The sequence below is a fragment of the Mustela erminea genome, chromosome 1 (assembly GCF_009829155.1).
Source record: "Mustela erminea isolate mMusErm1 chromosome 1, mMusErm1.Pri, whole genome shotgun sequence".
In the NCBI taxonomy this organism is placed as follows: Eukaryota; Metazoa; Chordata; class Mammalia; order Carnivora; family Mustelidae; genus Mustela; species Mustela erminea.
Window position 1 is genome coordinate 94,080,648 of NC_045614.1, and position 13,933 is coordinate 94,094,580.

Genomic DNA, 13,933 nt, shown 5'->3' on the forward strand with positions numbered 1-13,933 from the left:
CCTGCTTCTCCCTCTGACTCTGCCTTCCACTCTGTCTGCCTGTGCTCGCTCTCACTCTCTCTCTCTCTTACAAATAAATAAATAAAATCTTTAAAAAAAAAAAAAGCGTCCTTAAAAAGAAAAAAAAAAAAGTAAATAGCTTATAAACAGTTTAATGTTTTCAATAGATGCTAATTTCTGTCCATATGCTATAATATCTTTTTCTCTGGACAATCTTATAATTTTATGTGGATTTAAGCACATGTATTCAAGAGTGCATGTGTACACAGAGATAAGAGGAACAATGCCCTTTCTTAAACATTTGGTATCTCCATCTGTTTGTCATGCACTCACTGCTACAAATGATGAGAGAAAGGAAACAAAGAATATAACTGCTACTCTGTTCAATTCCTAGCATAAAACTCTTTTATCAATTTTTATTACCTGAACGAAGAACAAAGGTTAAAGAGAAATAGCTGTAGTTTCTTTCCAATTACATGCATTTTCATCTGTATAGTACAAGATTCTATTCTTTAATCAGAAGAATCATTCTGCAAAGACATATAATACAATCTAATTAATTCAGGTCCTTCTTTTATCATTCCTAATTATTTATCTAAGTTGTCCTAAAGAACCTCTTAGCAGTGGGGGAATGGGTGATTCAGGAGATTAAGCATCCGACTCTTGATTTCAGATCACGTCATGATCTCGGGGTCATGGGATTGAACCCCACACCAGGATTCATGATTAGCACAGAGTCTACTTGTCTCTTTCCCTGTCTCTCTCATGCACGTACAAATAAAATCTTTTTAAAAAGAGAAAAATCTCTTAACAGTGAATGTGCATGTATATATATCTGCATGCATACGCACATACACATGATTTACAAAGCAATGATTAAAATGACAATTATATTATTTCTAAAACTGTTTTTCAACAAACAGTTTTCTGCCCTGTACCACAATAGAAGGAATATATTCATTTACTATTTTTACTGGATTTATGATTGTTCCCATTCTTTATAATAGCAAATAAAAGGTATTAAGAAAAAATTTTGTCCAGTATTAACACATGTCTATTTCATACTATACAGAATTTAAGTAGCATTTAATCAAGAAAACAAAGTTCTTAACCCTCTTCCCAGTAAAATTTAGCTGTATTATACAGTTGACCCTTGAACAAAACAGGTATGAAGCGCACAAGTCCACTTACAGATGGATTTTTGCCATAAATACAGCACAGTACTATAAATTTATCTTCTCATGATTTTCCTAATAACACTTTATTTTCTCTAGCTTTACTGTAAGAATATAGTACAGAAAACACGTAACACACAAAATTTGTGTTAACAGACTATCTTACTGGTAAAGATTCTGGTCAGCAGAAGGTTAAGAATAGTTAAGTATTGGGGTAGTCAAAGTTATACGCAGATTTTCAACTATGAGAGGAGTTGCACCCCTAACTCCAAAGTTGTTTTTAGAGGTCAACTATAAACGAGAAAGATTTTCTACCTCTTTTAATTGATTAAAAAGAATGCCAAAATAGAATTAATAACCCAAGATAATATCCATTCACCCTACAAGATGGCCCAAATAGGAAATATGTAGCATTAAGACACAAGAAACGGCAAAGTGGTAAACTTTTGAAAATATTAACCTAAAAATTTCAAATGCTAAAGAGGCAGAAGGATAATTTACACCAAAATTGAATTATATGCTCAATGGCAGAGAGATAGGTTCACTAGTAAGAGCAAGCTGGTTCATTAGTCTGCTTTCTCTTCTAATAACATATTACAAAACGCTATCCTTCTTAGCATTTCTGAGTAATATAACCTTACAAATCAAAAGGAATGTAGCAGAATGGTTTAAGAGTTTGGGCTTCTAACAGATATGCTTTCTAACTGTAACTTACTCTGCCTCAATATTCCTATTTCTCAAAGATGAATAATAAAAGAAGAAAACTTCAAATGATTGTTAAGAAGAGTAATCAGAATGCCCGTAACTCTTCAATAAATATTAACTCGTAGCTACAGGAGAAAGGAGCAAATAAAAATATAAAGGAATGTTAATAAGTGCAACTATTTTTTTTTCCTTTTCTTTCCTTCACTGCCATAGTCTTAATGCCTAAAGCTTACTAATTATTTGTTGAATTAACAAGAAGAGTGTATGCATATACATATGTATATATGTACGTGCGTGTGTGTCTATATATATATTTTAAGCAGAGAATGCAAAACTGGACATGAGGAGAACTCTCAGTTAACAAACTAACCAAAGATAGGAGCTTTTTCTTTAAAAGAAAAAGGAAACCAAAAAGAATAGGTCAGGGTTGAATTCTCAGTTAACTCATTTAGCAGTGACACCTAAAACTGGTAGAGTAGGAAAGTGGGAGACCAAGCAGAGGCTAGAGGATGAGACCAAAGAGTAGGGTGTATCAGAATGGAAGATTAGAATATAAGAACATCAGAAGATTATATTTGAAAAAGCCCCTATAAATGATCTTATATACAGATAAAAATCCCACAACTCAGATGAAATGTCTCTGGATTAATAGAAAATAAGCTTTTAATTTTTTCCATATTAACCAGTCTCTCCCAAAAGCTTTATACATTAAGCTCTGAAAATGCAATCTCATGAATAAAGGTATACAACTTCTTTCCCAAAAATGCTGCCTCCACATCTTCTCCTTATCTACCCACATTTTCCCTTTTAGTAGTCCCCTAATTTTATCTTCTTATACTCCAAAGCCATGAAATTACACCAAGAACCTTAACACTCTCCTACCATCTCAACTTTGATGTTCCTCCTCGATTACTCTAGTCTTAATTCCAAAATGCTTATTACTTCTCTTGTAAGATCACTCTCTTATTTCTGTGTATGTGTACATATTACCTCATGCTACACAACCCACTCTTCCTGAAGTAAACTGGGAAGCTCTTACCTTGAAACCCAGGCAGAGTTAGGTCTCATAAATTTTCACACCACTTTGTACATACAACTGAGAGTACTTTTTGCCACATATTTTGTATGTGTCCATGTATTATTTTGTAATTAGGAGTGTTACAAATTTTATTTCATTCTCTACCTTCTTAAAAAAGGTTTTATTTATTTGAGACAGAGAAAGAGACAGCAAGAGGGCAGGCACACACCCAGAAGCAGAGGGAGGGGCAGAGAGAGGGAGAAGCAGACGGCCCATTGGGCAGGCAGCAGGATGTGAGGCTCATTCCCAGGACCCTGGGATCATGATCTGGGCCAAAGGTAGATGCTTAACAAACTGAGCCACCCACGTGTCCCCAGTTCCTTACATTTATCACTCTATGTTAGTCTTTTTTTTTAATTAATAAACTTTTTTTAAAGAATAGTTTTACGTTCACAGCAATTTTCCACATATTTTCAGTGATTCATTGGTATTTCTACCTCTTCAGAAGATTAATGATCTTTTTTTTTTCTTTTGATTTACGAACTTTTAGAAAGAATTACCCTCACTTTAGGTTCCTAAAGAATTAATTGTATAGTACTTGGCACCCAGAAAGGGGGCTTAATAATTAACAACTGTAAAACATAAAGATATACCAATTCATTAGTAAGTCTGTTCTTAATGCTACTGGGCATGGGTGTTTTTGTGGTTTTTTTTTTTCCCATTATGATTTCTAACTGGTTACATAGCTATTACATAACTTATCTTTTAATCTAACTGAAATTTCTGACTTTCAGAAATCTACAAAACACTGGAACCATAAAAGGAAGTCAGGTTCTGGCAAGATCCATACCTCTTTTCTTTCTACAGAGTATTGCATCTGGCCAAGGTAATGAGCTGGGATTCAGGAAGACAATTAGGGCAGGTATACTATGTGAAAAGGGCAGAAAAATCTAACATCAAATGGATAGATCCAAACTACACCTTTGATGAAGGATTAGAAGTGAGATACAAAATAACGAATCTAACAGACAGGAGTAAAACTGGGGACACCTGCGAGCTCAGTCAGTTAAGCATCTGCCTTTGGGTCAGGTCATGAGGCCAGCCAAAATCCTGAGACTGAGGTGGTATCAGGCTTCTTGATCAGCAAAGAGCCTGCTTCTCCCTCTCCCTCTACTGCTCCCTTTGAGGCTCCCCCTGGCTTGTGCCCTCTCACTCTCACATTCTCTCAAATAAGTAAATAAAACTTTTTTTTAAGCACGGGGGGGGGGTGGGGGGTGGGGGTGGGCAGCAAAATTATAAACACAAAGTGGAAGCAAGAGAAAAGAATCAAATGAACTGTATCAAACACCAGAGTAGGTTGGAAAGAATGAAAGTTTAAAGACTGTAGGGGCAGATCTGTGGCAGAGTCAACATTCACTCGTATCTCTATTATTAATCCAACTCAATCAAAATTTAAGAAACCATGATAAATATGTATTCACTAGCATTTGTAAAAGAAAAATTTTAACTTAAGTAAATGTATATTTAAATATAATTTAAATGTAAACTTAAATATAAAGCTTCCAAAGTTATCTTATACCATGTTAAAGCATACAAATAATGATCACAAATAAATACATCATTGACTGGCATGCTCTAAATTTAAAGAGCATTAAAAACGCCATCAGGGGCACCTGGGTGGCTCAGTGGGTTAAGCCGGCTCAGGTCATGATCTCAGGGTCCTGGGATAGAGTCCCACATCGGGCTCTCCACTCAGCGGGGAGCCTGCTCACTTCTCTCTCTCTCTCTGCCTACTTGTGATCTTTCTCTGTCAAATAAATAAATAAATAAAATCTTTTTTAAAAAATGCCATCAGACTTTTTCTTCAGACAGAGGGTAAGATGGTTGCAGAGGCGTAGGAGGACTCTGGGGTCAACTACTCCCACTAATACAACTAGGTAACTATCAAATAATCCTGAATATCCCAGTAATCTACCTGAATACGGGCAAAAGAAACTCTGCAACTAAAGGTAGAGAAGAAGACACATCAAAGAAGGTGGGAAGTGTGGAGACATGTCTTGGGAGAGAAATGGACTGTGACTGCTAAAACGGGCAGGAAGGAAGAGAGACAAATTAGCACACAGAGGAGTACATGGGGAAAATGAATTCCTGTAACAACTGGCTTGGAAAATGAGAGGACCCGAATTTCACAAATTCTGACAGTCTGCAGGGCTTAAAGACTGTGGAGTTTCAAAGGTCATTGGGCTTGGCCCTGAGAAAGTTCTATGGATATCATGCTGCTCTTGTAGAAAAGGCAGGGGTAAACAGCCAATGGTCTTACAGTACAGAAACAGAAGGGAGGTTAGTTGCTCATCTCCAAATGTGTCCCTGAGAAGAACCCTCTGGAGAGAGAAAAAAACAAAAAACAAAATAACCAAAAAACTGGCAGGTGCCATTTCCTGCCCTCCATCCCGCAGCAAAAACACAAGGCCATGCTGTGGGAACCAGCATAGCATGGACACTTGCTATCTAACTGGGTTACACCAAGCCCCATCCCGCAGCACTGTGGAAGAACTACCATTCCCAGTCACACTTGCCTCAGTCCCAGCACAGTGGGCTCACTCCTCCAGGAGACTGGCCCAAACCCCTACCAACACCACATCTCCCAATCTGGGAGTTCTGTGAAGCCTCCATTCCAGTGGCAGCAGCACAGGTCTCATTTCACAAGTAGATCAGAGTACATATAGTTAAACCACATTTAGGCCAGGAACTAAACACTGCACACAAGGCTGAGAGAACCCCTGCAGAGGATAGGCCTGAAGGATAAAGCAGTCAGAATGCACTGCAGTGCCCTAGAGAACAAGGGACACTACAATGCAGGGCACTACAGGACCGCTTCTTCATAAGGTCATTATGCTCAAGAACAGGAAATACAACAGACTTACGTAACAGAGAGAAACAGGCCCAGAGATTTAGATGAAATGAAAAGACAGAGGAATTTCTTCCAAATGAAAGAACAGAACAAGGCCACAGACAGATATCTAAGCAAAACAAATGTAAATAATATACTTAATGGAGAATTTAAAGGAACAATCATAAGGATACTCGCTGGACTTGAAAAACAGGTGGAGATCATCAATGAGACCATTAACAGAAAGATAAGGAATAATACAGAGATAAAGGGTCCAATAAACGAAAAACACACTTGTAACGAGCAACAGGCTAAAAGAAGAGGAGGAATGAATTAATAACCTAGAAGACAGTATAATGGAAAGTACTCAAGCTGAACAAAAAAGAGAAAAGGGACTTAGGCAATATGAGAATAGACTTAGGAAACTCGGTGACTTCATCAAAGATAATAATATTCATATTACAAAAGTCCCAGAAGAAGGAGGAGGAAGGGAGGAGGAGAATTTATTTGAAAAAATAGTAGCTAAAAATATCCTCATTTGGGGAAGGAAACAGATATCCAGATCCAGAAGGCATAGAAAACCGCCAACAAAATCAACAAAAGCAGATCTATACACCAAAACATATTGTAAATTAAGAAGGAAGTACACTACTAAAGAAAAAAAAAGGGGGGGGGGAGTTACATTTAAAGGAAACCCCATAAGGATACCAGCAGATTTTTCAGCAGAAATTCCAGATCAGAAAGGAGTAGCTTGGTAAACTCAAAGTGCTGAAAGGGCAAAAAACAACAACAAAGAATACCCAGCAATTAGAAGAAGTGATAAAGAGTTTCCTGATAAATAAAAACTAAAGGAATCCATGATCACTAAACAAGTCCTACAAGAAGTATTAAAGGAACTCCTTCAGTAGAAAGGAATCGAGAAAGGGATCGAATCCCGCATTGGGCTCCCAGCTCAGTAGGGAGTTTGCTTCTCTCTCTGACCCTCTTTCCTCTCATGCTCTCTCCCTCTCACTCAAGTAAATAAATAAAATTTTTAAAAAATCATTCACCATGATCAAGTGTGTTTTATTCCTAGGTTGCAATGGTGGTTCATTATTCATAAATCAAACAACATGATACATCATATCAACAAGAGAAAGGATAAGAACCATATGATCATTTCACAAGATGCAGAAAAAACATCTGACAAAGTAAAACATCCACTCATAATAAAAACCCTCAACAAAGCAGGTTTAGAAAGAACATGCCTTGACATAATAAAGGCCATATATGAAAATTCCACATCTAACATTATCCTTAACAGAGAAAAATTGAGATCCTTTCCCCTAAGGTAAGGAACAAGACAAAGATGTCCATTCTCACCACTTCTATTTAACATAAAGTCCTAATCTCAGTAATCAGACAACAAAAAGAAAAAGAGTAGTAGGCACCTAAATCAGTAAGTTAGAAGTAAAACTCACTATATGCAACTGACACAATATTATATATAGAAAATTTGAAAGACTTCACAAAAAACTGCTAGAACTGGTAAACAAATTCAGTAAAGTCGCAGGATACAAAATCAGTGTAAAGAAATTTGTTGCATTTCTATACACTGATAATGAAGCAGCAGAAAGAGAAATCAAGAAAATGATCTCATTTAATTGTTTCATTTAATGATCATTTAATTAAGAAAATTATCTCACTGCCCCCAAAATAGTAAGATACCTAGTAATAAACCTAACCAAAGAAAGACCTGCACTCTGAAAACTATAAAATACTAATGAAAGAAACTGAAGACAACACAAAGAAATGGGAACACATTCCATACTCATGGATTGGAAGAACAAATACTGTTAAAATGTTTATACTATGCAAGGCAACCTACACTTTTAATGAAACCCCTTATCAAAATACCAACAGCATTTTTTTTTTAAAGATTTTATTTATTTATTTGACAGAGAGAAATTACAAGTACACTGAGAGGCAGGCAGAGAGAGAGAGAGAAGGAAGCAGGCTCCCTGCTGAGCAGAGAGCCCGATGCGGGACTCGATCCCAGGACCCTGAGATCATGACCTGAGCCGAAGGCAGCGGCTTAACCCACTGAGCCACCCAGGCGCCCACCAACAGCATTTTTCACAGGAAAAAAAAATCCTAAAATTTGTATGGAACCATGAAAGACCCCAACTAGACAAAGCAATCTTGAAAGAGAAAACCAAAGCTGGAGGCTTCACAATTCTGGACTTCAAGTTATATTACAAAGACGCAGTAATCAAAACAGTATGGTACTAGTACAAACACATGCACATATATCAAAGAACAGAACAGAAAATCCAAAAATAAACCCACAACTATAAGGTCAATTAATTTTCAACAAAGCAAGAATGAATATCCAATGGGGGGGGGAGGGGGGGAAACAGTCTCTTCAACAAAGAGTTTTGGGAAAAGTTGAAAACAACATGCAAAAGAATGAAACTGGATCACTTTCCCACACTATACGTAAAAATAAATTTAAAATGAATTAAAAGCTTAAATGTGAGATCTTAAAATGTAAAACTCCTACAAGAGAACACAGGTAGAAATTTTTCTGACAGTGGCCATAGGAATTTCCTTTTAGACAGGCTCCCTCAAGCAAGAAATATAAAAACAAAAATAAACTATCAGGACTTCATAAAAATAAAAAGCTTCTGCATGCCAAAGAGAAACAATCAACGAAACTAAAAAGCAACCTAAAAAATGGGAGAAGATATCTTCAAATTATATAAGCAATAAAGTGTTAGTATCTAAAATATATAATTAACTTGTAAAACTCAACACCCCCAAAATGAATTAAATTAAATGAATCCAATTAAATGGAGTCAGAAGACATGAACAGACATTTCTCCAAAGAAGACATACAGATGGCCAATAGACAAAGGAAAACATACTGAACATCAATCATCATCAGATAAATGCAAATCAATACTACAACAGGTATCACCTCACATCTGTCTGAATGGCTAAAGTAAAACAGAGGTGCTGGCCAGAATGTGGAGAAAAAGGAACCCTCATGCACTTAGTGGGAATGCAAACTGGTACAGCCATTGAGGAAAATAGTATGGAAGTTCTTCATAAACTTAAAAATAGAACTACCCTATGATCCAATGATCACATTACTGAGTATTTACCGGAAAAAAACACAAAGAACAGTAATTCAAAGCAATATATACACCTCTATGTTTATAGCAGCATTACTTAAAATAGCCAACATAGGAAGGAGCCCAAATGAACATGGATTGAAGTGGATAAAGAAGATGTGTTATATTTACACAATGGAATATAACACAGCCACGAAGAATGATGAAATCTTGCCATTTGCAACAAGGAGCTGGAAAGTATAAGGCTAAGTGAAATAAGTCAGATGAACACAAATACTGTATGATTTCAAACCATGAAATTTAAGAAACAAAACAGAAAAAAAAAAAGAAAGAGACAAATCAAGAAACAGACTCTTAACTGTAACTAATAGTTATCAGTGCAGAGGTAGGCAAAGGTATAGGTGAAATAGGTGATGGATGGAGGTTAAGGCATACCCTGACAGAGATGAGCACCAGATTATTAAAATAAAAACTTTAAAAAAAAAAAAGTACCACCAGCCTTTCAAATAAGCAAGTCAAAAGCAACTCCAAAAAAATAAAGTTGCCTCACACTAAATCACACTGTACCACACACATAAGAAACAATATGTGCAAACAGAAAACTGAATAGAAAACTGATAGGCTGTTTGTCAAAATTTAAACTGAAATTTATATTTCCATGTGCTTTATATGAAAACTGCATTGTGAATCTTTAAAATTAAAGTTTTTCTAAAATTCAACCACCACCATTTTACTTCTCACCAGCAAAAAATTACATTCATTTAAATATTTTCCTAATGAATATACTGACTCATACAAGTAAGAATTGTCTGACAACTAACAACTTCATTATGTGAAACAGTATATATCACCATTTTAGTTACTCCAGATGGGGAACAATAAAAATATTTCAAATATGTCCTCTGACTAAAACAAATAAACATCCATTGTTAAAGAAATTTCCGCAAAGACAAAAAAACTTACTTCTTAAAAAATCTTATCAAAATAATTAACTTGCAGGGGCACCTGGGTGGCTCAGCAGGTTAAAGCCTCTGCCTTTGGCTCAGGTCACGATCCCAGGGTCCTGGGATGGAGCCCCACATCGGGCTCTCTGCTCAGCAGGGAGCCTGCTTCTTTCTCTCTCTCTGCCTGCCTCTCTGCCTACTTGTGATCTCTTGTCTGTCAAATAAATAAATAAAATCTTAAAAAAAAAATTAACTTGTAGAGCCCCATGATTTTCATATAAAAGTTATTTCAAGTTGGGGCACCTGGGTGGCTCAGTCAGTTAAGCATCTGACTCTTGATTTTGGCTCAGGTCATCATCTCAAGGTCTTGGGACAGAGCCCTTGGTCAGACTCTGCACTCCACAGGTAGTCAGATTGAGGTTCTCTCCCTCTGCAATAACCCTGCTTGTGCTCTCACATGCACTCTCTAAAATAAATAAATAAGTCTTTAAAAGAATTATTTCAAGTGTTGAAAGTACCATTGTCTTACTACAGCCCTAAGAAAAAATTTAAGATTTAACAAAAGCACAAATGGTAATTCTTTTTAATCTGGTGAAGAAAACATCACTAAAAGCCAAACTTTTTTTTTCAACTCCCCTTAAAATATTTGAATCTATTAGCCCATTAAATAAAATTTTAAATAAACAAAAGTTAAAAATTAAAATCTGAACCATAATGTGTATCTCAACTTTAATGCCTTATCTAATCCTTTCTTTTTCTGTATAATCACTGTCTCCATCTTTTATTAACTCTGTACAACATTAATCTGCAAAACAGGCTCTATAATACTAATTCTAATTTTGAAACAAGAACAACATAATAAACCTTTCTCACTGCAGCATGCACATTTTTGTTTTCTGGCTAGAGATGAAGCTATAGTCTTCACAAGATATTCTGAAATAGTTTTCTATATGCTTAGTTTCATGGGGAAAAACTCCCACAAACTTAAAAAGCCAAGACCATCTTGTTTTGGAGTCCTCCATTCCATAACCTCCCCAGTACTTAAAAATCTACTAATTGTAAGCTGGTGTTAGACAATGTTAGTATCCAAAAATGTTTAAATTATGATGCCCACTCTTAAAGAACTTAAATTCAGAAAGAGAGAAAAAATACCCAGAGACCACAATAGGTAGATTCTAAATTCCTTAGAGAAAGAACATATGCTTATTAAGTTTGATGAAGCAGTGTAAAAACAAATTCTATGGGACCGTGATAAGGAAGAAACAGGTTCTTAATTAATCCCCATGACTAAATGAACTTTAAGGAAGTGAGGTCCAAACCAGATGAAAGAAAGGAAATTGTATGTTTTATTACTTTGTAGATTGGTTTAGAAAATTCATTTACAATTAGAAAATCTGAACAAATATTGGTTAATGAATAATAACGTATATAATTTTGTGTTGTTACTTTAAATCCAAGAAGAGTTATGTGAAACCTTCATTTTGTTTTCCAGGGTTGTAACTTCTCTTCAAATCTACTGATCCACGAACAAGTACAATTTTAAAGATTTATTTTAAAGATTTACACTTGATAAACCTAATTTTTTCAGGCAGGAATCATTAGAGATATTAAAACTGATAAGCAAAAGTATAATAAGAAACTTATACACAGTCTTCAAGTATGTCCCCACAAGATAACTGATTAATTACAAAGAAGAAAATAGTTAATATTACAGTGGAGAAACCTGGCAAACCCCTCCTTCACCAACGGATCATAGTTAACACCACTAATAATGAGATATATCAGCAGAGACTCCCATTAATATAATGAACAAACAAGGGCACAACTTCAGTTCTGTGGTATTCTTGACAAAAAAAGAAAAACTTGCATTTAATCACAGGATACTCACATAAACCCAAACTGAGGGGCATGCTACAAAATTACAGGCCAGTATTCTCCTGAAGTATCAAGGTCATGAAAGACTTAAAAATGCTGAGGAACTGTGCTATGTTAGAGAAGAGATAGGATAACTAAATGCAATTTGTGATCCTAGCTTGGATCCTGGATCAGAAAACGGAGATCAGTGGGTCAACTGATACAATATTAATAAGGTCTGCATATTCATTAACAGTATGGTATTGGTTAATTTTCTGTTTTTGGTTATTATACTGTGGTTATGAAACATACTGGCATTTGGGGAAGCAGGGTGAAGGACAGAGAGGAGAAAGTTCTGTATGGTTTTTGCAACCTAAAGACTAAAATTATTTCTGGAGGGAAGAATAAAAATCCAAACTGTCGAACTGTATACTAAAATGCAACACATTAAAACATCCAAGAACATGAAGGAAAACCAGGTAACACATTTTAACAAATGATCTTCCTACTTTCTCCCCAGGTTCAGAACATTTGTTTATTCTTACTAATTCACTTACCAAAAACTGGGCACTGGTGCTATGTAGATTCCTCCTCCTCTCCCTTACTCAATTTGGTCTCTACCTCTTGAATATTGAGATTATGGTAACTATTTTTCCTAATTATAATCGAATTATAATACTTAAAACTATTTACATATTCCATAGAGTTCCATGAGACTGTTATGTGGAACAAATGGAATTTCAAAAAATCCTTGTAGGGGAAAAAAGAAACCATCTGATAAATCCAATGATATTTTTACATGCCTCAAAATGCCAAAGTGTTCAAATCCATTAAAAATATTACTAACCAAAGAATGCTAAAAGCCAGAGACTTCAACAATAGGTGTATGTCATTTTGTCCATTATGCTTATATTTTGCATTTCAAAGGCCCTTCCCTTATATCCATTCCTTAAGGTTGCCATAACAAAGTACCATAAACTGCACATCTTTAAACAACATAAATTTATTATTTCACATTCCGGAGACTAGAAGTCCAAAATCAAGATGCTGGTAGGGCCATGTTCCCTTTGGTAGCTTCTAGGGGAGACTCCTTCCTTGCCTCTTCCAGCTTCTGATAGCCTCAGGTATTTCTTGGTTTGCTTTATGTATAACTCCAATCTCTGCCTCCATCTTCAAATGGTTGTCTTCCCCCATGTCTGTGTGTTTCTATGTCTTCACATGTCTCCGTTTTCTCTTTTTATAGGAATACCAGTCTACTGGATTGGGGCCCACCCTGAGAATGACTTCATGTTAACTTAATTATATCTGTAAAGACCCTATTTCCAAATATGGGCACATTCACAGGACTTCCTAAGTGCTAAACAGAAGGGTAAATAAATTAGATGAAAGCCCGGTCTTTAAGAAGATGGTATTTCTAGTTCATAAAATCAGACAATAAATGAAAGGGTATACATGACAGATTTCAGATTGTAAGAAGTGGTATAAGGTTATAAAGTACTTTAAAAGGAGGTCTCAGAAAGACTCTAAGGCGGTAATACTGGAGTGACTTGAAGGATGTACAAGTGTAATGGCCAAGGTAGCAGGTTGGGGTAGAGATTATTCTCAATAATGAAGGCTATTTGTTTACTTAAGTAATCCGGCCACGTGCCAATGGTGCAGAAAGCTGACAATTTATTACATATAACAACTTGGAAATTATGTGACTCAAAGAATTTCTTTTCTTTACTTAAAGAGAATCTTCTATCAAATTTTGCACATCTGGGGCACCTGGGTGTCTCAGTCAGTTAAGCATCTGCTTTCGGCTCAGGTCTGGAGCCCTGCATCAGGCTCCCTGCTCCATGGGGAGCCTGCTTCTCCTGTTACCTCTGCCTCTCTGTCTCTCATGAATAAATAAAATCTTTTAAAAGAAATTCTTTGTACATCTAAATGTTAGGCCCTTAATTTTTATATTATGCCAATTTATTGTAGATAATTTAAATTTGGATAGCCCATAATCCTATCAGTTTGCTGATCACAAACCATAGTTACAAATGACACTAATTTAGTAATTGTAAGCTAAGTCAAGATAATGTACTGTTATGATATGAAACCATAGATTATACAGTTGTATATTTACTCTCAAGTAAATACTATGCTCACAATTAGGAGAAAATTAACCTGAGGGAGAAAAAAACTTACAAGGAGGTTGAAGCATTCCAACAGAAAGCTCCTCAGAATCCCACTGATTATAA

At 35.8% G+C, this 13,933-nt stretch overlaps 1 protein-coding gene across 2 annotated transcripts in view; it reads right to left on the reverse strand.

Moving 5' to 3' along the window:
• STAG1 (stromal antigen 1) overlaps nt 1-13,933 on the reverse strand; it is a 434,712-nt gene that overhangs the window by 322,560 nt on the left and 98,219 nt on the right. Inside the window, exon 2 of one of the 2 annotated variants that reach the window (XM_032333865.1) lies at nt 424-530. The exons of the other annotated variant lie outside the window; for it this stretch is intronic. The gene's annotated coding sequence lies outside the window, so the exon portion shown is untranslated. The remainder of the gene's footprint in view (nt 1-423; nt 531-13,933) is intronic. 2 annotated transcript variants of the gene reach the window in all.